The sequence below is a fragment of the Balaenoptera physalus genome (assembly GCF_965194825.1).
Source record: "Balaenoptera physalus genome assembly, chromosome: 4".
NCBI classification, from domain to species: Eukaryota; Metazoa; Chordata; class Mammalia; order Artiodactyla; family Balaenopteridae; genus Balaenoptera; species Balaenoptera physalus.
The window spans coordinates 129,335,451-129,359,063 of NC_138891.1; the positions used below are offsets into that span (position 1 = coordinate 129,335,451).

Consider the following 23,613-nt stretch of genomic DNA (forward strand, 5'->3'; position numbering starts at 1 on the left):
ATTGTAGAAAGAGAGAGAGAGAAGAAGAAAGAGAGATACAACAGACACCGCAGAAATACAATGCATCCTAAGAGACTACTAAAAGCAACTCTATGCCAATAAAATGGACAACGTGGAAGAAATGGACCAATTCTTAGAAAGGTATAACCTTCCAAGACTGAACCAGGAAGAAACAGAAAATATGAATAGACCAATCACAAGTAATGAAATTGAAACTGTGATTAAAAATCTTCCAACAAACAAAAGTCCAGGACCAGATGGCTTCCTAGGTGAATTCTATCAAACATTTAGAGAAGAGCTAACACCCATCCTTCTCAAACTCTTCCAAAATATTGCAGAGGAAGGAACACTCCCAAACTCATTCTATGAGGCCACCATCACCCTGACACCAAAACCAGACAAAGATACTACAAAAAAATAAAATTACAGACCAATATCTATATTTGATGAATATAGATGCAAAAATCCTAAACAAAATACTAGCAATCAGAATCCAACAACACATTAAAGGATCATACACCATGATCAAGTGGGATTTATCCCAGGGATGCAAGGATACTTCAATATATGCAAATCAATCAATGTGATACACCATATTAAAAGATTGAAGAATAAAAGCCATATGATCATCTCAATAAATGCAGAAAAAACTTTTGACAAAATTCAACACCTATTTATGATAAAAACTTTCCAGAAAGTGGGCATAGAGGGAACCAACCTCAACATAATAAAGGCCATATATGACAAAGCCACAGCAAACATCATTCTCGATGGTGAAATACTGAAAGCATTTCATCTAAGATCACGAACGAGACAAAGATGTCCACTCTCACCACTATTATTCAACATAGTTTTGGAATTCCTAGCCACGGCATTCAGAGAAGAAAAAGAAATAAAAGGAATACAAATTGGAAAAGTAGAATTAAAACTGTCACTGTTTGCAGATGACATGATACTATACATAGAGAATCGTAAAAATGTCACCAGAAAACTACTAGAGCTAATCAATGAATTTGGTAAAGTTGCAGGATACAAAATTAATGCACAGAAGTCTCTTGCATTCCTATACACTAATGATGAAAAATCTGAAAGAGAAATTATGGAAGCACTCCCATATACCAGTGCAACAAAAATAATAAAATACTTAGGAATAAACCTACCCAGGGAGACAAAAGACCTGTATGCAAAAAACTATAAGACACTGATGAAATAAATTAAAGATGATACCAACAGGTGGAGAGATATACCATGTTCTTGGATTGAAAGAATCAATATTGTGAAAATGACTATACTACCCAAAGCAATCTACAGATTCAATGCAATCCCTATCAAATTACCAATGGCATTTTTTACAGAACTAGAACAAATCATCTTAAAATTTGTATGGAGACAAAAAAGATCCCAAATAGCCAAAGCAGTCTTGAGGGAAAAAAACGGAACTGGAGAAATCAGACTCCCTGACTTCAGACTATACTACAAAGCTACAGTAACGAAGACAATATGGCACTGGCACAAAAACAGAAACATAGACCAATGGAACAAGATAGAAAGCCCAGAGATAAACCCACGCACCTATGGTCAATTAATCTATGACAAAGGAGGCAAAGATATACAATGGAGAAAGGACAGTCTCTTCAATAAGTGGTGCTGGGCAACTGGACAGCTACATGTAAAAGAATGAAATTAGAACACTCCCTAACACCATACACAAAAATAAACTCAAAATGGATTCGAGACCTAAATGTAAGACTGGACACTATAAAACTCTTAGAGGAAAACATAGGAAGAACACTCTTTGACATAAATCACAGCAAGATCTTTTTTGATCCACCTCCTAGAGTAATGGAAATAAAAACAAAAATAAACAAATGGGACCTAATGAAACTTCAAAGCTTTTGCACAGCAAAGGAAACCATAAACAAGATGAAAAGACAACCTTCAGAAAGGGGGCTAATATTTGCAAATGAATCAACAGACAAAGGATTAATCTCCAAAATATATAAACAGCTCATGCAGCTCTATATTAAAGAAACAAATAACCCAATCCAAAAATGGGCAGAAGACCTAAATAGACATTTCTCCAAAGAAGACATACAGATGGCCAAAAAGCACATGAAAAGCTGCTCAGCATCACTAATTATTAGAGAAATGCAAATCAAACATACAGTGAGGTATCACCTCACACCAGTTAGAATGGACATCATCAGAAAATCTACAAACAACAAATGCTGGAGAGAGTGTAGAGAAAAGGGAACCCTCTTGCACTGTTGGTGGGAATGTAAATTGATACAGTCACTATGGAGAACAGTATGGAAGTTCCTTAAAAAACTAAAAAGAGAATTACCATATGATCCAGCAATCCCACTACTGGGCATATACCCAGAGAAAACCATAATTCAAAAGGACACATGTACCCCAATATTCATTGCAGCACTATTTACAATAGCCAGGTCATGGAAGCAACCTAAATGCCCATCGACAGACGAATGGATAAAGAAGATGTGGCACATATATACAATGGAATATTACTCAGCCATAAAAAGGAACGAAACTGAGTCATTTGTTGAGACGTGGATGGATCTAGAGACTGTCATACAGAGTGAAGTAAGTCAGAAAGAGAAAAACAAATATCGTATATTAATGCATGTATGTGGAACCTAGAAAAATGGTACAGATGAACCGGTTTGCAGGGCAGAAGTTGAGACACAGATGTAGAGAACAAACATATGGACACCAAGGGGGGAAAACTGCGGTGGGGTAGGGATGGTGGTGTGCTGAATTGAGCGATTGGGATTGACATGTATACACTGATGTGTATAAAATTGATGACTATTAAGAACCTGTGGTATAAAAAAACAAACAAAACAACTAATACGAAACTTTCTTTGGGTTATTTGTATGGAAATATGTTATAAATGTTTCAGACATTTAATGAAATTTCTAAAAATCTTATATGTTCTGGTATAATGTTATAAGTCATAATTCTAGTTATTACTTTAAAATGTGTATCTCAGAAATAACTAAATTTCCTTGTCAATTGCATTATTATGAACTTTCATCAAATCTTTAATCGTGGTCATTTTTAAATCTTTTGTCATTTACAGACAGTTCTGGGTGTACTCTGATGCTTTTGCAAAAATGTTCCTATAAAAGGGTTTCATCTTCAAGGAATTCACGGAAAAGACTGACAAGTACAGGTTTCTGGTAACTGACTATACTGCTGAACTGATTGAATAAGCATTTTCAGAATTCTAATGGAAAACTGATGAATTCATAAAAGTGCTAACAAAAGATCAAGATAAAAAAAAAAGTGAATTACATGGGACTGAGTGAACTGATGAGGATGATTATAATTTTTGTGACTTTCTGTTTGAATAAAAAAAAAAATCCCGCAAGGACTCAGAGGCAAAAAATATACAAATCAATTTTCACTGCAAAGTAAAGGAGCTGTTACAGTGGAGGATTACTGGACTGAATGTCAATATTATGACATAGTATGAGTGTGTTTCATGTTTGGTAATTGCAATCATTGTTGCTTTTGTTGTGGTCATCCATGTACAGTGTTTGGTGTCAGTTTATTTATGTCTTATAAAAATAAAATACAGTGTGTGTGTGTGAAAAAAAATAACCAATCAATTATAAAATGTAGGGGCCACATGGAAGTTAGAATATTACTGACTAGAATGTAATCAGTCATATTTTTATAAAGTTGTTCAGCAATGCAGCTTATTAGTATTTTGAACTGTCTTGCCACTCATTGCTTTTCTTATTATACATTGAATTATGCAGATCAAAAATTAAAAAATAAAATAAAAAATAAAAATGGAAAAAACAAAAAGAAAGAGAGAGAGAGCCCAGGATTCAGAGGAGGGAAGAGCAAGGTATGTTATAAAGAAGAATTGGAAGAAAATATAAATATCAAAACCATCTTATACCTTTATACCTATTGAAGGGAATGGTTCTCCACTTTGTAAATACTTCATTGTTTGTTTTCATAAGGAATAGAATGTTACACAAAAGCTATCATAAGAGCAAAAGCATTAGAGTTCCACAACTTTAATTTACTTGGAGAAAAGGCATGAAGACAGAGCTTGTCATTACTTTATTGCAGAAAGAAGCAATACTTAGAATGGTTTAAGGCAAATATTTAGAAAATGGTTAGGAGCTTTCTAGGTAGCCATCACATCAAGATGACTCAAAAAGTGGTAGAAGAAATAGATTAGAAGAAATACAAAATAAGAAAGGAAAACTAAAAAGGAACAGTCATGAACAGTGTAAACAATCCTAATCAGTTTCAAATATAGATAGATGAGAGATCAATAGATAGATGGATAGATAGATAGATTGATAGATAGATAGGTAGATAGATAGATAGATAGATAGATAGATAGATAGATAGATAGATAGGTAGATAGATAGATCAATCTGCTGGATTTGATCCCCTTTGAAAAAATCAATTGGCTATTAACCAATTTCAAGTAAAACACTCAGTGGGGCAGTCCAATCTTGTTTAGGATTTTCTATTGCTATAGCATTCTTCTATGTCTGTCTTGAAGAAAATCTAACTATCTGTCTGTCTATCTATCTATCTATCTATCTATCTATCTATCTATCTATCTATCTATCCATCTAACCATCCGTTCCTCTACCTGTCTATTCCCCTCCATGGAGGAGAAAATAAGCTATCTTACAAAGAGGATTCAGAGGAAGATAGTGAATACATCAAAATATATTATTCTACCCATTGGAGAGAAGGGTAAACTACCTTTATATCTAACATTCTGGGTTATCTTCCCCCACAAAATGTGAACAGACTGTTACACAAAAGCTATATTGGTATCAAATAGCATTGAGTTTCATCAGCTTTAATCCAAATGGAGAAGAGACATGAAGGCAAACACTTGTCCTTACTTTCTTGCAAGCAGAAGTTATACTTAGAGAGTGGTTTATTTTTGTGTATGTGTGTGAGTGTGTTCAAGGATTTATACTTACATACAGATAATATAAAATTTAGTTTAACTAGAATGAGTAGAAAATGGATGTTTTGTGTCAACTGAATATTTTGATGAATTCAATGTTTACACATTCTGTGAAATGTTTAAAAGATCAAACCTTTCAAAAAGATCACAGAAATCCCCCAAACTTACTGGCATAACCACCCCAGTTTCCTCATCTTACCTCTATATTCACTGCTGTCAGACTGTACATGGATGTGTTCACTAACTCTGGATCTTATTCACAGGCACATTAAAATTTGATGCCTTATTGTACATGGATGGAATATTTTTGTCCTTTCTCTGACTCCTTTTTATACAATTAAGTTTTATTCTGTTGTCCTATTTAAGCTCTCCCTTTCCACTAGCACTGCCCTGCACATAGACATCAGTGTGTTCACCTCCTGCCTGAGCTCACAATGAGATCTTTTCTTATATGGTGATGGCTAGAAGCATATCATACTTATTATCATCATTTTAAAAGACTTTGTATGTGAATAATGCACATTCAACCCTAAAAATATGTCAAACAAAAGTGTGTGATTTAGGTGGTAATTCATAGTCATATAGTATCTCAGAATCTTTGTAGTGAAAATAAATTGTTCAAAACTATTGACTTTGGACTTAGGTTGAATCATTATGTAATGACTTACACTAGAAATGACTTTTGCAATAAGTCTCAGTAATAAGAACATTTACTTTTTGTGTATCTTTTAAAGAAAAAAGAATAATAAAAAATTAGTTTTTGAGCAGTATCATTGCTTAAATTTTAGAATAAATGGGAATCTACTGTTATTGCTTACCTCACATGGACTAGATGCTGGCAAATTTAACAGCAATTTTATTTCTGCAGCCTCAAATTAAATCCTTTATTTTGTCAGATGTGACTGTGGAACAACTTCCAAAAGAAAGAAAAAAAAAGAAACTACAACAGTGAACCTTAAAAAAATCCTATTCATTCTCTAGACTTGGATCCCTACGTACCAGTCAAGGAAAATATCTAATTTCTTCAAGGAAAAATAGTTCATATTTCTTTTGAAACATCTCTGTTGCCATAGTTACCAATGGCCTCTCTTTTTTTCCCCCTAATAATAACATCACCATCTAGATACACATAGCTCATGAAAGTGAATGTTTTACTGTGGAAATTTATAAGGACATGGGCTCTGCTTCCAATGACTTTTAAAAACCTGAAATTGAAGGATTTTATTAATAAATACACCTGAGTTGAACTTAATGCTTTTCTGAGCAAGAGTGCAGGAGAGAAGGGGGAATAGAGAAATTGAGAAGAGTCATACAGTTTTAACATTACCAAGGTGAAAGTGATCTAAATTAGAATTTGGACTTGGTTGATCTTCTCCACCCCACTGTATATAAACACTCCTACATGGGTTGCCATGTCTCTAAGACTGATACCCTCATCTGGATAAACCACAAGAAATTAAAACATACACACACACATACACAAGCACACCTTAGAATAAGAAAAATATAAACCAGCTTATTTTCATTATTGGTCTTGCCAAATATAAACTTTAGAGACAAAATTTTAAATAAAGCAGCAACTATGAAAATAAACAATGAGATCCTTGTGTACAGGATTACGTAGTTGGGGTGTGCATATTTGCAATCAAGCTCTGAGTAGAAATAAAATCAGTTTTCTCTGCCTTCCTTTCCTCTTACTTTTTAAGAAGTGGTCACCAAAATCCTTATTAACAGGAATTTAAGGTGCAAGCATATACTTTTGGGGAAGTAGAGATTGCTAAGAAATGTGTGGTCAATGTGCTCATTGTAAACAGTTCTATCAAATAGTGCAGTTACTTCAATGAATCGCAAAACCCATCAATTGTGTTTATGATTTGGAAAGTGTCTTGAAAACCAAGAAAGTTTGAAGACTTAAAAAGTAACTGGCATACCTCAATAACCCCCTTTATTACTAACATATTAATTTTCTTCATAGTTTTCTTTTTTATACTTAAAAATTCCTTATCCTTCCTCATATGGTATATCATAAATTACAAGTTATTTACATTAAATGCATTAAAATACAAAATGTATTTAAGTGCTTCATATTTTAGTGCACTATTGAATTACAAGAGTGTGTTATTTAAATACATTCTTAGCATTTAATGTAGTTTTCTAGATCCATTATCTCAATATTATTTTTAAATCAAGAATTCAACATAATTTTAACATAAAAATTACTTTTAATTTTCTTTATAAAAAAAGTTAATCCAACTTTTCAAGTAAACTATGTAGGCAGAGTGGTACAGTGTTTGAGAAAAACTGGTCTTTTCCTCATAACTTGACTGCAGGATTTATGGAAGTAAGCAAAGAATATATAAAAGGAGAAATTCTTTATGATTTTATTTTTCAAAAAAGTTATATATATATCATTTACATATATAATATATATTATATATGTGTGTATATAATATATTTATATATGTGATATGTTATACATATGTGAGATAGATATAAGTATATACATATATATATATCGCATGTACTACACAGACCTTTATTTTTAATTATATTTTATTTTAATAAATGAGTGTGAGTACATAGTATAAAAAGGCAATACAGAGAACTTTTTATGTCTAGTATGATTCTTAGTAAGGAAGGCCATGATTTCTATTTTATAAAATTTCTCTTGATTCAAAATTTGTTTTGTAGGTGGTGGGTAGGATGTTTTATTTATTTTTTTCCACAAACTTTGTTGGCCTTCCCTACACTTATTTTGGTTTATTATTATTTATATTTTAAATTATATGATAGGAGGGATCCTTTATCTTGCCAATCAGCCCTGTCTGGGTTTGGATCTCATCTCCTTTCACCTCTTTGAGAATTTTTATTTGTCAATTTCCCCTTTATCCTATCTTCTTACTCTCCCTTCCCACTAATGCGAGCTTTTTCAATTCTAAACAAGCATGAAATAATCTTGAAATTCTCTTTTCCCTTATATACTGTTTTCTTTGCAGATGCTTTCTCCTCCTCTCACTCCCTTATTTCTAAACTGTTCCAGTGCTTAAAGCCAAATGCTATTTTCCATCTAAAGCCATCTTTTTGAGCAAACTAATCTTCTTCCAGTGGCTTCAGCTCTCACTTATCAGCTGTTCACTCCCAAATCTATAACTCTCCTCTGCGATCCAGACCATATTGACAATTACCTCATGGAGCAAAGATCCCATCCTGCTCACCTTTAAACAGGTAGCTCCTTTCCTTTACCATCTCAGTTAATATTTCTCTCACTTACTCCCAAGCGCAAACATTGAACTCCACATCAAATCTTCTTCTTCACTTTCCATAACCTTTGATCCATGTGAATCTTCCGAATTCACTCCATCTCTATCACATTGACACTGCTTCATTGTAGACCCTAAACCATTGCTGTAACCAATTCATGTTAGACCCCTCAAATACAACTTACACACTGAAAAAAGGGATATCTTTATTAAACAAACATCTAATGCTGTGACTCATCTTATTTTCAATTCTTCCAAAACACACTGTTGAATATACCAGAAAAAAAAAAAAGAATCTAGATTCCTTCAAATGGCTTACATGAAACTTTATAATTTTTCCTCCTATCTGATTAAAAAAATCCTATTCTCATAGTCATACATACACTACTCACTCACCATCTACTCTCATTTCAGGCATAGCAAACCCCTTGCTATTTACCAAAAGAACCATGCACACTTCTCCTTCTCAAGCAAAGCTTTATCATTCTTATTGCCTGGAAACTCCTTCCTCTTCCCAAGTATCTCCCATCTATCCTCTGGGACTGAATTCACTCCTGACCTCATCTGTAAACCATCTTTGCCTTTCCTCTTCTAAATTATGTTTCCTATATAGGTTTTTACAATTCTATTAAAATGTTTTTACATCATTTTTAAATTTTGAAGATGACACTAAATATAAACTATTGGTAAGATTTATTGAGCACTAACAATATGCCGAGAACTCTTCCAAATGATAGATATACAATATTTTATTAGGTCTTCACAATCACTGCTTGTTAGGTATTATTTTCACTGTACAGACCAGAAAACAGATACTCACAGAAGTTAAGTATTGTACCAGATTTACTCAATTAGCCCACTGCCAAGCTAGTATTTAATCCAAAATCTTCCTGAGTCCAAATCCTTTGATTTTTTTTTTTTTTTCTAGTAGATGATGTTTTCTTTCCAGTTGTTTGAATTCCACGTTTCCCCTACCAGGGTACAGTACATGACTACCGCTTGAAGAAGGCTGTGGAATCTTTCTCATGAACCCACTTCATTAATCTTCCAGATTCCTAAAAGAATCTTTGCAGTGAATGAGGTAGCACTTTTCATTCTGGATGATTTTGACGTATGTGCATGCATCCCATGAAAGAAATTGCACTGACCTGCATCTTTAATGCCTGGTGCCTAAATTTTCCCAAACCACCTTAAATTTCAAAGCTTACAAAATTGGTAATGAGTAATGCAGAAAAGTCCAAGATATTCTACTTTGTGGTCTCTGAATGACATCTAGTGGTTGGAATTGGAAATTTTGAGGAAAATATAATTAATGCGGGGTGGGGGGAAAACTTATCTTGTTCTGGATTCTTTATTCCTAATATCAAAGGAAGAGTGGTGATACAGAGCTCATTCACTTAGAACTTTTTTTAAAAGCCCTGTCTTTATTTTTGTTTCTCCTTGTACATATCAAGGAAACAGAATCTGCCTCTGTGTTCAGTGATCTGTGCACCCTGGGGCTTATGAAACCTTATTTGCCTGTTATCAGTGCCTACTTTTTATGGATAGTGACTTGAGGAACCATTATTAGATGCAAAAATTAATAAACCCTTTCAATTTTCTTCCTCATACTCTGTGTGACAATAAACAGTGTATATACACAAGCACTCAACACAAAGTAATGTTATTAAAATATATGACTGTGTTATCCAAAACTATGTTTTAAAAATCTCTTCACCAGTTTTGGTCCTAAGCTTTGAGTCATACGGATGACAGTAGCTTTTGGTCTTTGATGATACAAGATTTGTGATTTGCCTACTACAAGCTCTTATTCCACTAAGATAACTGGTTATGGAAAATGGTACATGATCTGTTTCTAATAAAGGACACAGCTAGTGCCTCGGGGATGCAGCAAAGAATTTGGCATCCAAGAGGTCAGAGAAGGTATCCTGGAGGAAGATGAGTTTGTTGGTAGCTGCCCAGCATAAGTCATTGTTAAGAGAACAAGCAGCTGAGCAAGAATCCTGGCTTCCCTTCTTTCCTGTGGTGAGACCTTGGGCAAGCTACCTAACAGCTCTACATTTTGGTTTCTTCATCTGTACAACAGAGTAAAACTTAGCATCTGTTTTATGTGGTGAAGATTAATTAGCACAGTGCCTGTATGTGGTGAATCATCAACCCTTTTATCATACATAAATTTAAAAAGAGAGTCTTCAAATCCAATGTTTTTCCTGAGAATATACAAAGGAACATAGGCCAAGAGAAAAGTAAGTAGGAATAAATAAATATTATAATCCTGACACCAAGACATGTAATGAGAGAACGTAAAAAGTGACTATAAATATTTTTTGGCAATCTACTTAGAAGGCCCATGACATGGATTCTTAGGATATATGTCATGCAGTTGAAGCAGAAGTCTCTGAAACCCAAGCAATTACTAACAAATACTGCTTTTCCATTTTCTATTGCTGCAGGTTACTCTTTTAGCCACAATAGGAACCAAATTAAACAGTTACAACTCCTGAATCATAGACTTTTACAAAAATCAACATTTAATACATAACTTGAATCACAATAACTTTCTCTATTTATTTTAAATGAGAGAAGGTCAGCCAGAAAGTGTTTAGGTTTGCAGAGTCTATCGTTGAAGATTATTGTATCAGCAAACCCTGAAATTAACCTCCAGGATGAAGAGTTAAGGAAAAAACAAAAACAAAAAACCAACACTCCACATAGGTTCAAAGGAGACTTTTGTTGAAGAGGTAGGTTTTCCCGTGGTCTTTGAAGTGGGAGAGGCTGCGGGCTACTTAAATCCTGGGGCCTTGCGATGAGTGAACTGAAAGACAGATTGCTGATGGATCTGGAATCCCACAGTGGTTGTTTTGTGTCTTGCTTTGAGAAGGTTGGGGATAATTAAACTCCTTTTCCAGCATGATCTTTGTTTCTAACTAAAGTATCCTATTTAAGAAGAGCCAAGTAGTATAAGCTTTTTTTTGTTACCACTAAAACTTACTCTCTCATCTACCTCCATGTTTATTTTCCCCAAATATGTGTATTGTTAGTTGAAGCAATTATTTCCTGAGAAGTGAGGGGTGAGTGTGTGTGAACACACATGCACGCACATGAGAGAGAGAGAGAGAGAGAGAGACAGATCTGCTTCCAGAAAACCCAGCCTTTACCTTTTCAGGACCATTTTGTTTAAAAATGTTATCTTTGCCTTTTTGTTATTTATCTGTAGGAGATAGCTGACCAATTTAAGTGTTGACCTTATGCAAGGCTGGCATCTCCACCCTTGATATTTAACAGACCTGAACTAAACAAAAGCTTATTCAGTTTGAGTCATTTTAAATATCTGGTCATTTTTTAACTCCATGTAAACTTTCTGGTTAAACCTCATTTCAAATAGCAAAAGAATTATAGCCTGAATAGAGTGCCTGGCCTATGATAGTTTCTCAATAAATATTTTTGATTGATAAGCCTAAAATGGCTGAGAATGTTTACTTTTTGGGGGCTAACAGACTTAAAAGGAATATGTAGTATAATTTCAATTCTGAATCAAATAATAATACTAAAATGCTAAAACTCTGTACTGCTTCTCTTTTTAGCTGCCTTGTCCTGTTAATTTCTGTTAACTGTTTTGTTTTTTTTTTTTTCTTCTATTAAAAAACTAGGATCAGATTTATAAATATCCAGTACCTGCCACCTGCTGGATATAAAATCAGCAGTTTGAGCTTCTTGACTCTTTGAAGACAAGCTATAACATATTAGTAAGATTAAATATTTTAGATATATTCAGTACTTTATTAAAATGTGTCATATCTTGATAACATATAAAATGTCTTTTCATTGACAAGTTTTCATATATCTGTTTCCCTTTCTCTATTTACAAAGAAATTTTAATTTTAAAATATTTTATATAAAACAAAAATTTAAATTCCTTACATTTTAGTAACATTTACTTTTAAAATTACCAAAAGTAGTTTTTCATAAAAAACTCCCAGATTTTAATAAATATCCATCTCTCAGTGTGTTTGACTTATGGAACCACCTGGTTGCAACATACCTGGACTGAGCTAGCACTTATATTTGGCATAGATCAATGGATTTGGGATAGATTGATAAGGCCATAAAAATCTGATGGAGAACAAAAATAAGAAATTTCTGCTCCTAGTGTTTATAAATGCCAAGACACATACTGTGAGAGAGGGGTTCATGTGAGTCTGCCTGAAGGCTTGGATATAAAAATAGTATTTCTATAGATACAAATAAAATATTCTAGATTCTTTAGTATGTAAGAGAAATCAATTTTATTCTTTTTCACTCTGCCTTAAATAAAAGTTTACTAAAGAAAATCTCCAGCAGAATATACCACTCCGACACGTAGATGGTCAGTAACTAAGACCTATGATTTGGTATAAAGCAAGGTCCAACCCATCAAATAACTATAGTCTAGCCCAGTGTAGAAATCCAAATTTCAAACAACTATCTATTGAATGTTTCTTGACTCCCCTAACTTGAGCCTATAGCCCTAGGAGCCTGTAGTGTAAGGAGAGAGTCCAATGGCTTCCTTTCCTTCTCTTTACCTTACCTTGCCCTCTGCTGCCTAGGTTGCTGGATAGGGCCCAAGTAAGGTGATACTGAAGTGATGAACATAGGCTTATGTGTAAAGTACAATTGCAACATGGCGTTGATGTTCCCTGGACTTGGTCAATGTTGAAAGTGGACTTGTCCTCCAACGGGATGTTGTGATGGTTCCTCAGAGATCCTTTCTGAGATCTTTCAATTACTATTCCTTGAAGCAGGTCATTAGACTTCAGATCCTCTCTCCCTATTGTTGAGGTTACGTTTCCTCTCTTGATGCTTATCCTGATCAAAATTCCTGATACAATAACAGGATTGAAGCATATTTTTGCATCTAGTGCTTGGGAAATCCATTCTTGTGCTTTGCCATCATAAAAAAATATACTTCACTTTATCCTTGTAAGCTATAACATTCCCAGTGTCTCCTGAAGTCCAGAGGTCAAATCGAGTTCTCAGAGTTTTGTGTTTTGTTTTGTTTTCCTGAAATTCCCCTTGTCCTTTGAGTTATGTTAAAAGGGAAATATCCTCTTCCTTTCCCTATGAATGGTGATGGATGAATGGAATGCCAGTCACAATGATATTACCTCAGAACAAACTCTCACTCTCTTCCTTTCTTTGTCTTATATAATGGGTAAAGCACTAATAACAGCAAAATAGGTTTTCACCATCCTTTGGCAAGTCAGAATCAATGGTCTAGCAATTGCTTTTAGACTGATGAGAGTGAGGGTTTGTGTGTGTCTGGGGGTAAGTTTTTCAACTGTAGTTTTGTTCCTTAAAAGGGGAGGGTGGATACTATATAAAATGACATAACTGGAATATATTTTGGAAGTTATAATGTGCTCTATGTTCATTATCATTATCTATGGACATAAATGCATATAGGTATTCAGATCCTGCAACCTTCTTATGATAAACATACGTGGGCCCAGGGATTTTATGTGTTCTCCTCACCTTCCTGGCTTCTGTAGATAATCATTCCTCCTGCAAAGAGATGGAATTACCCATGATTTAAGGTCTTTCTGAAGAGATCCCCAACAATGACATTTGCATTCTTTTAGCTTGGGAAGATCAAAGCAACAGGGATACAGAACCCTGTACAACCACTGCATATGTTGAAGGATTACGTTCCACAGGCCAGTAACACATCTCTGCAGGTTGAATTATGGGGAAGAGGTGGGGAAGAGAGAACGAAACTGACCATAAGTTGAATAGTGGAAAAAATACAATGAATTCCGTAAAGCAGACAAGGGCTGGAGGGCCTGAGTTTCTTGCATGGGATAGCACTGCAGAAAACAGAAGAGAATATATACCTTGTATGGAAAAGTATCTTTATGCTAGGTTTGAGATTCTAATAAAATTTGGATACTTTTCAAAGGAAAAAATCTATATATTCTCAAATACTTTCTCCTTAATATCCAATGTTCTTAGACTTTTAAATACAAGTAGAAAATACTGTCAATTGAAGTGTAAGCACAGTATTTTCAAATTACAATCTATAGTTCTTCCTGATAAAAGATTGCTCTTCAATGACTTCATTTTTTTCTTCTTCTTCTATAAAATCTGTCCCCCTCAATGACTGGCTTATATCTGAGACCCTAAACACAATGATAAGAAAATAATAATTGTTCTACACCTGATTTTCTTTGAAAGTTAGGATGACTTTCAACACAAGCTATTGTAAAATTGACTGATATGTTGGGGATTTTGAAGCATAACTAATATTTTAATATAAACTACTTTTACATTTCACTCATTGGTAATTACTCAAAACTAACATTTTCTTCTCTTAAGTGAAATTGTCATATGAATTAATTTAGATAACAGCTAATGTAATTTTGAAAAACAGTTTGTTACTACTCCAAAGTCAATTACTGTATTTGCCTTACACATATAACCGACTATTGAAAGATGAATGCATAATTACTCATGATATTCTAATGGGCTCTAAATTCCCAACTATACTAATGCTAAAACATTTCTCAAAATAGTAATTCCCAATACAATACAGTAATGCTACACATTGTTTTTTCGTTTTGCTTTGTTTTGTTTATTTATTTATTTATTTTTGGCTGCGTTGGGTCTTCGTTGCTGCGCATAGGCTTTGTCTAGTTGTGGCGAGCAAGGCTACACTTCATTGCGGTGTTCAGGCTTCTCATTGCAGTGGTTTCTCATGTTGTGGAGCACGGGCTCTAGGCACACAGAGTTGTGGCTCACCGGCTGCAGAGTGCAGGCTCAGTAGTTGTGGCACACAGCCTTAGTTGTGGGATCTTCCTGGACCAGGGCTTGAACTCGTGTCCCCTGCATTGGCAGGCAGATTCTTAACCATTGTGCCACCAGGGAAGCCTTACACATTATTTTATTGTGCTTTCTGAATCCTTAAAAGAAAGGTATATTAGCAATAATTTAGGATTTAGGACCTCAGATATTTAGCACTGGAAGCAGTAGTATAATATCAACCAATAGAAATTATTATTTTATACTATGTTCCAGATTCTTACACATTTTAATACATTAAAATATAATTCAAAAGAAGATTGTAAGATATTAAGTTACATGGGTAAGAATAGAAGAAATGAACAAGGATTGATGTGGTCCCCTAGGACTGGGAATAGCAAGAAGCCATTACCACCTATGGGCCTAAGGGAAAAAAGAGGGATACTGATTATTAATACCTATAGAAAATAGTCATGGGTCAGTTCTGCCTAACATGAGCTGTGAACTTCAGAGGATGAATACAATCAATAAGTGGACTTAGCAGAGAAAGTCAGGGGAAGAAGTACTCCCAACCCACTGTACTCCATCCAGATTAGAAAGAAAGAAGTAATACTTTCTCTATTTGCAGAATATGTGGTCTTTTATAAAGGAAAAATATTAAATAATCCACTTAAAAAACTATTAGAATTAAGAAAGTTCACCAAGATTGTCAGACACAAGATTAATATAGAAAAATCAATTGTTTGGGGCTTCCCTGGTGGTGCAGTGGTTAGGAGTCTGCCTGCCAATTCAGGCGACATGGGTTTGAGCCCTGGGCCAGGAAGATCCCACATGCCTCGGAGCAACCAAGCCCCTGCGCCACAACTACTGAGCCTGCGCTCTAGAGCCCGAGAGCTACAATGACTGAGCCCGCATGCCTGTGTTCCGCAACAAGAGAAGCCATGGCAATGAGAAGCCTGCACACCGCAATGAAGAGTAACCCCGGCTCGCCGCAAATGGAGAAAGACTGCGTGCAGCAACGAAGACCCAACACAGCTAAAAATAAATAAATAAATAAATTTACTAAAAAAAAAAAAAAAAAAAAAAAATCAGTTGTTTGATATACCCTTGAACAATTCAACAATAAAGTTTTAAAAATTCTATTCATTATTGACTCAAAAATTAAAATACTTTTAAATTTAATGAGAGAAGGGCAAAATGTGTATTTTAAAAACTACTAAAAGTTGTTGAAGAAAACTATGGAAGATCTAAATAAATGGAAAGACAACCCAGAACCATGAATAAAGTGGTAATATCATTAAGATTGCAATACTTTCCAAATTTATTTACATATTTTCAAAGTAAACCCTCTCAAAATCCCAGATGGCATATTTGCAGAAATTGACAAGTTGATCCAAACATGTATATGGAAGTTCAACAAATCCAGAAAAGCTAAAACAATCTTGAAAAAGAAAAGTTGGAGGATTCATGCTTCCTGATTTCAAAACTTACTACAAAAGTAGAGTGATAAAGACAGTGTAGTACTAATAGAATAGATTATATTTGAGAGTCCAGAAACAAAACCTCACATTTATGGTCAGTTGACTTTAGATAAGGGTACCAAAACAAATAAATGGGGAAATAATAGTCTTTTCAGAAAATGGTTCTGGAACAACTAGAAAGCCACATGCAAATGAATAAAGTTGGACAGTTACCTCATACCATACACAAAAAAATAACTCAATATGGTTCAAAAACCTAAATGTAACAGCTCATATTATAAAATTCTTAGAGAATATAGGTGTGAATCTTTGTGATTTTAGATTAGGCAATGTCTTCTTAGATATGACACCAAAAGCGTAAGCAGCAGGAAAATAATAGATGAACTGGACTTTCTCAAAATTAAAAGTATGTGCTTTAAATGACACTGTAAAGAAAGTGAAAAGATAGCTCACAGACAGGAGAAGACATTTACAAATCAAGTATCTGATAAGGGACTTGTATCTATAATGTATAAATAACTGATAGTTCATCAATAAAGAAACAAATAACCCAATTAAAAACAGAAAAAGGATCTAAACAGATATTTATTCAAAGAAGATATACCAGTAGTCACTAGGCAAATGAAAAGGTGCTCAACATCATTACGTATCAGGAAAATCCAAGTCAAAACTACAGTGAAATACCACTCTACACCCATTAGAATGGTTATAATTTTAAAAGACAGTAATGAGTTCTGCAAGGATATGGAAAAATTGGAATCCTTTTATACTTCTGGTGAACATGTGAAATAGTGTAGCCACTTTGGAAAGTAGTTTGGCAGTTCCACAGAAGTTTAAACACAGTTACCATGTGACCAGCAATTCCACATTTAGGTATATATTCAAAAGAAATGAAAATAGATATCCACAAAAATATTTGTACATAAATATGGTATCATTATTCATAGCACCCAAAAAGTGGAAATAATTCAAATTACTATCAACTGATGGATGTATAAGCAAAATGCCCAGGAGTAGGATTGTTGGATCATATGGTAATTCTATTTTTAGTTTTCTGAGGAATCATCACACCGTTTTCCATAGTGGCTGTACCAACTTACATTCCTACCAACAGTGTAGGAGAGTTCCATTTTCTCCACACCCTCTCCAGAATTTGTTATTTGTAGACTTTTTAATGATGGCCATTCTGACAAGTGTGATGTGGTACCTCATTACAGTTTTGATTTGCATCTGTCCATCAATGGATGAATGGATAAAGATGTGGTACATATATACAATGGAATACTACTCAGCCACAAAAAAGAATGAAATAATGTCATTTGCAGCAACATGGATGCAACTAGAGATTATCATACTAAGTAAAGTAAGTCAGAAAGAGAAAGAAAAATACCATATGATATCACTTATATGTGGAATCTAAAATATGGCACAAATGAACCTATCTACAAAACAGAAACAGACTCACAGAGTCTGTTCATAGAGAACAGACTTGTGGTTTCCAAGGGGGAGGAGGGTGGGGGAGGGATGAACTGGGAGTTTGGGATTAGCTGATATAAACTATTTATATAGGATGGATAAACAGCAAGGTCCTACTGTATAGCATGGGTAACTATATTTAATATCCTGTGATAAACCATAATGGAAAAAATATTTTAAAAAGAATGTCTCTATGTGTAAAACTGAGTCACTTTGCTGTACAGGAGAGATTGGCACAACATTGTAAATCAACTATAATTTAAAAAATTAAATTAAAATAAATAAATAAATAAAATGTAGTATTTTCACTCAATGAGGAATTATTTGTCAATAAGATGTAATGGATTACTGAATGCAACAATAACCTTAAAAACATCATGCTAAGTGAAGGAAGCCAGTCAGAAAAGACTACATATTTTGTGATTCATTTATATGAAATATCTAGAATAGGCAAATCTAAAGGGGCAAAAATATATTGGTGGTATCCTAGGGCTACTGGGAATGAAGAAAAGGGTATAATCAATAAAGTGTACAAGATTTCTTTGGGATTAACGAAAATACTCTAAAACTGATTTTGGTGATGGTTGTACAACCCTGTGAATAAATAAAAATTAATGAATGATATATTTATATGAACTCTATGGCATAGAGTTATATCTCAATAAAACTGTTTCTTAAAAGTCATAATAATTACTATAAAGTGAACAAATGTATTTAAAAGAGCTTATCTCTTTATTAAATTTACAGTCTACTAGGCAAGACAAGCACCTTCCATCCCAACCCCTGACATTGTTCTAGGATCAAGATGCCTCTGAATTCCACAACTCAAGTCCAAATTCATTGCTGAGATAATTAAAAACAATTAGGTAGACAACACTTTTTAATATAGCATTATGATGTGATCAGTAACTCCCACACAGATAACCCTCCACATTTGCTAAGGAATTGTCATGCAGTAATAAGTTTCCTGGTGATGTCAGTCATTCCATGTAACTATGTCTTGTCTTTCCAGCTCATTATTAATACTGTGGATAGCAGGAACTATATATCTGGTAGAATGCTATTCACATAATATGTGCTTAATAAACAACTGAAGAAAGAACAATAAATAAATAAAGACATAACATGAGTAGTGGACACTGTAAACTATCAGAAGAATCCAACTATTCACTGTGAATACCTTGGTGGCATGTTACCAATGACAAATCTTCTAATTGTCAGTACCTTAGTGGTTTAGCAAAGTCCCTTATTGCCATACATATTACTGATTATTCTATCTCTTGCTAGCCTCATGCTAGAGTAATGTCTACAAATGATTCTAAAGTTTGAGTGCCTTTATCAACAAGAAGCTCTGCTCTTTTTCTATCAATAAATGTCGTTGATGTTAGACATTTCTGACAATTATTTCTAAATTCAGTAGCAATATATTTTAAAGTTCTAAATTAATAGATTTAGTTATAATGATTCTTAAAACTATTTTAGATAAAATGAGGATAGAGTCATTCATTTCTATTATGTGGTTGACTTCATTCTTGCCTTGTTTTAATAATCACATATGTGAAATCTTTAAAGGAATCTGTCAATGAGACTTATGAACACAAGAATCAAAAGAATGAGAACTTTACCCATCAAAATGGCCCCGTCATCTGCCCAAATTGGGCTACATTCTTCCATTATGAAGGCTCTTTCCTGACTGGTGTCATTTCAAATCCATTCATATTTGTTCTTCCTCCTTTTCAGTGACAGTTGAGTCCCACTTTAAATCGGATCTGCATTTTTTCTGCATTTGCTGCAAAATGGGGATATCCCATCTCAGGTTGTGACTTGCTGAGATCTGAGTATGTGTGTTTCATACTCTTCAAACACATTAGAAGAACTTGCCACTGTTCCATTACCAGCAAACCTACTAGATCCATGGACTTCAGTCTCTGGGGCAGGTGCCCCCTCCCAGACCAAAGGTCGATGGGCAAAGCGAGAGACTTAAAAATGATCATTGACATTGGGAACAGAAGCCTTCCCTTTCTCAAACTGGTTATGTTATTTCTCCTTCTCCCTTCTATCAGTAAAACTTCCTTTATCAGAGGTCATTTCTTCTAGTCCTTTTCTATATACTTGCGTACATACACACATATTTATTGTTTTATTTTCCTCTTAAAAGTCATTTAGGGAACTGCCAAATTTTGCTATCAGTGAATAATTCTTTGATGAAAACACAAGTAATTTCATCTTTCTGCCTATGTGTAAAAATGCTTATAGGATAAAATCCTATGGTATAATTGCTGGGTCAAAGAACAAATGTAGCATTCACCTTAATGTGTAATGCCAAATTTTCCCTTCCTCTACCAAAAATTTGTAACAGTCTACAAACCCACAGTATGTAAGGAGTGTACATTTTTCTACATCCTGTACAATACTTGATATTAGGTCCTTCATGCTGTTGACATAATAGATAAAAATACTTTATTTCTGCATTAAATTTCATATTAATATTTGAAGTTGACCAGTTTCATATATTGGTCATTTACAATAACTTTGTTCATCTATTTTATCCATTTATGTTTTCAGTTATTTGTTTGAAAATTATCTTAGTTACTTATATTGATATTTTATCTTATATATTTTATAAACTTTTTCACTATATGTACCTTTCTGACTTTCAGTAAGACTTCCAGAGTTTTATTCATAAAGGCTATTTTTTAGGTTTGCATTAGGGGTTTTATTATTATATCATTAATGTACCTCAATATTTCATTTCTTAATAAGTTATTGTAAAAAGTTTCATAAAATTGTAATTGTATGCTCACTTTGCTGATTTCTCTTACTTGTTCTAACAGTTTTTCAATTTCTTGTGTTTAATTTTCTTGACTTTATTAAATTTATTAAAACTTGGGATTTCTGTATAAGTGGTTATTTAAACTTTAGGACACATTAGAATCCCCAGAGGGCTTGTTAAATTATAAATCCCTAGGCTGATACAGTAGGTCTCTGATGATAAAGCCCAAGAAGATGCATTTCTAATAAGTTCCCAGAGCAGGCTGATATTTCTGATCTGGAGACCACACTTTAAAAATCATTGTTTTATATAATAATTACTTAATCTGCAAATAATGAGAGTTTTTTCATAGGAATTATCCAAGACCACAATATATTATTGAAAAGTAAATTTCTTAGTAAACTAGGAATAAAGGAGAACTGCTTGAACTTGACAAAGAATACTCGCAAAAAAATTAGTTAACATTATACTTAATCATGAGAAACTAGAAGCTTCCACACTAAGATCAGGAAGAAAGCAAGGATGTCACTCTCACTGCTTTTCAACATCATACTGGAAGTCCTAGCTAATGGAATAACACAAGAAAATGAAGTTAAAAGTATACTGATTGAGAAGGAGAAATAAAACTGTCTCTGTTTGCAGTTGATGTGAGTGTCTATGTAGAAAATCTGAAAGAATCAACAAAAAAATCCCATGGAACTAATAAGCGATTACAGCAAGGTTGCGGGGTACAAAGTTAATATACCAAAGTCAATAGCTTTACTCTATATCAGCAATGAACAAGTGGAATTTGAAATTTAAAATGCAATACCATTTACATTAGCACCACCCAAAAATGAAATACTTTGTCATAATTTTTTTGGATTAATAGATCTATACGAGGAAAACTATGCAATTCTTTTTCCAATCTAAAAAATTCAAGAATATTTTAATTGCTGTTTGTTTAATTTACCACATTAACAGGTTAAAGTGGTAAAACCCTGAAAAACTCTGATAAATAAAATTAAAGAATTAAAAAGAGATATTCAATGTTCATGGAAATGAAGGCTCAATATTGTCAAGATGTCAGTTCTTCCCAACCTGATCTACAGATTCAATGTCATCACAACAAAATTAAAATCTTGTGAGTATGAACAAAGTGATTATTAAGTTTACATGCAGAGGCAAAAGACGCATAATAACAAACACACTATTAAAAGAGAAGAACAAAATTGGAGGGCTGAAACTATCTGACATCGACACTCACTATAAAGCTACAGTAATCAAGACAACATGGTTTTGGGAAAAGAATTAACAAATAGATCAATGGAACAGAACAGAGATCCCAGAAATTGGCCCCTATAAATGTAGTCAACTGATTTTGACAGAGGAGCAAAGGCAATGTAATGGAGCAAAGATAGTCTCTTCAACAACTAGTTTTGAACAACTGGACACCCACATGCAAAAAAAAAAGAAAAAAAATGAATCTAGGCACAGACCTTACACGCGTCACAAAAATTAACTCAAAATGGATCACAGACATAAATGTAAAAAGCAAAACTCTAAAACTCATAAACGATAACATAGGATAAAATCTAGATGACCTTGGATTTGGCAATGAAAACGCCAATGGTGCAGTCCATGAAAGAAATAATTTACTAGCTGGACTTCATTAAAATTAAACATTTCTGTTCTACAAAAGACCAAGTCCAGAAAATGAAAAGACAAGCCACAGACTGGGAGAAAATATTTTCAAAAGATATATATGGTAAAGGACTGTTATCCAAAATATACAAAGAACACTTAAAACTGAACAATAAAAAAGCAAACAACCCAATTAAAATTTAGGTCAAAGACCTTAACAGACACATCACCAATGAAGATATACCAATGGCAAATAAGCATATGAAAAGATGTCCTACAGCATATGTCATCAGGGAAATGCAAATCAAAACTATGAGATTCCACTACATACTTATTAGAATGGCCAAAATCTGGAACAGTGACAGCACCAAATGTTGACAAAGATGTGCAATAACAGGAACTCTCATACATTGCTGGTAGGAATGCAAAAATGGTATGACCATTTTGGAAGACAATTTGAAGGTTTCTTACAAAACTAAATATACTATTACCATATAATCCAGCAATTATGCTCTTTGGTATTTACTCAAAAGTACATTATTACACAAAATTATTACACAAAAACCTGCACATGAATGTTTATAGCAGCTTTATTCATACATGACAAAACTTGAAGCAACCAAGATGTCTTTCGGAAGGTGAATAAATCAACAAACTTGGTACATTCAGACAATGGAATATTACTAACACTTAAAAGGAATGAGCTATCAAGCCATGAAAAGACAGGGAGGAACCTTAAATGTACATTACTAAGTGAATGAAGTAGTATCTGAAAAGGCTACATATCATATGATTCCAATCAAATGACATTCTGGAAAAGAAAAAAACTATGGTTACAACAAAAATATCAGTGGTTTCCAGGGGTTAGGATGGGGTAGGGGCCATGAATAGGCAGAGCACAGAGGATTTTGGAGGCAATGAAAATACTCTGTATGATACTATAATGATTGCTACATGTCTTTATACATCTTTTCAAACCCTTAGAATGTACAACTCCAAAATGAACCCTAATTTAAATTATAAACTTTGGATGATAAGGATGTGTCAATGCAAGTTCATCAGTTGCAACCATTGTACGATTCTGGTGGATGTTGATCATGGAGGAGGCTATGTATGTGTGGGATTAGGAGATATATGGGAAATCTCTATACCTTCCTCTCAGTTTTGCTGTGAACTTAACACTACTCTAAAAGAAATAGTCATAATAAATAAGTAAATAAATAAATAAGTACATACATACATGCATA

General features: G+C 33.8%; 1 long non-coding RNA gene across 1 annotated transcript; it reads left to right on the forward strand.

Annotated features, from left to right (window-relative positions):
• Positions 1 to 1,537: 1,537 nt before the first annotated feature.
• LOC309660187 lies at positions 1,538 to 23,613 on the forward strand. The gene is made up of 2 exons (XR_014263249.1): positions 1,538 to 4,359; positions 4,408 to 23,613. It is a non-coding gene; the product is annotated as an uncharacterized lncRNA (long non-coding RNA).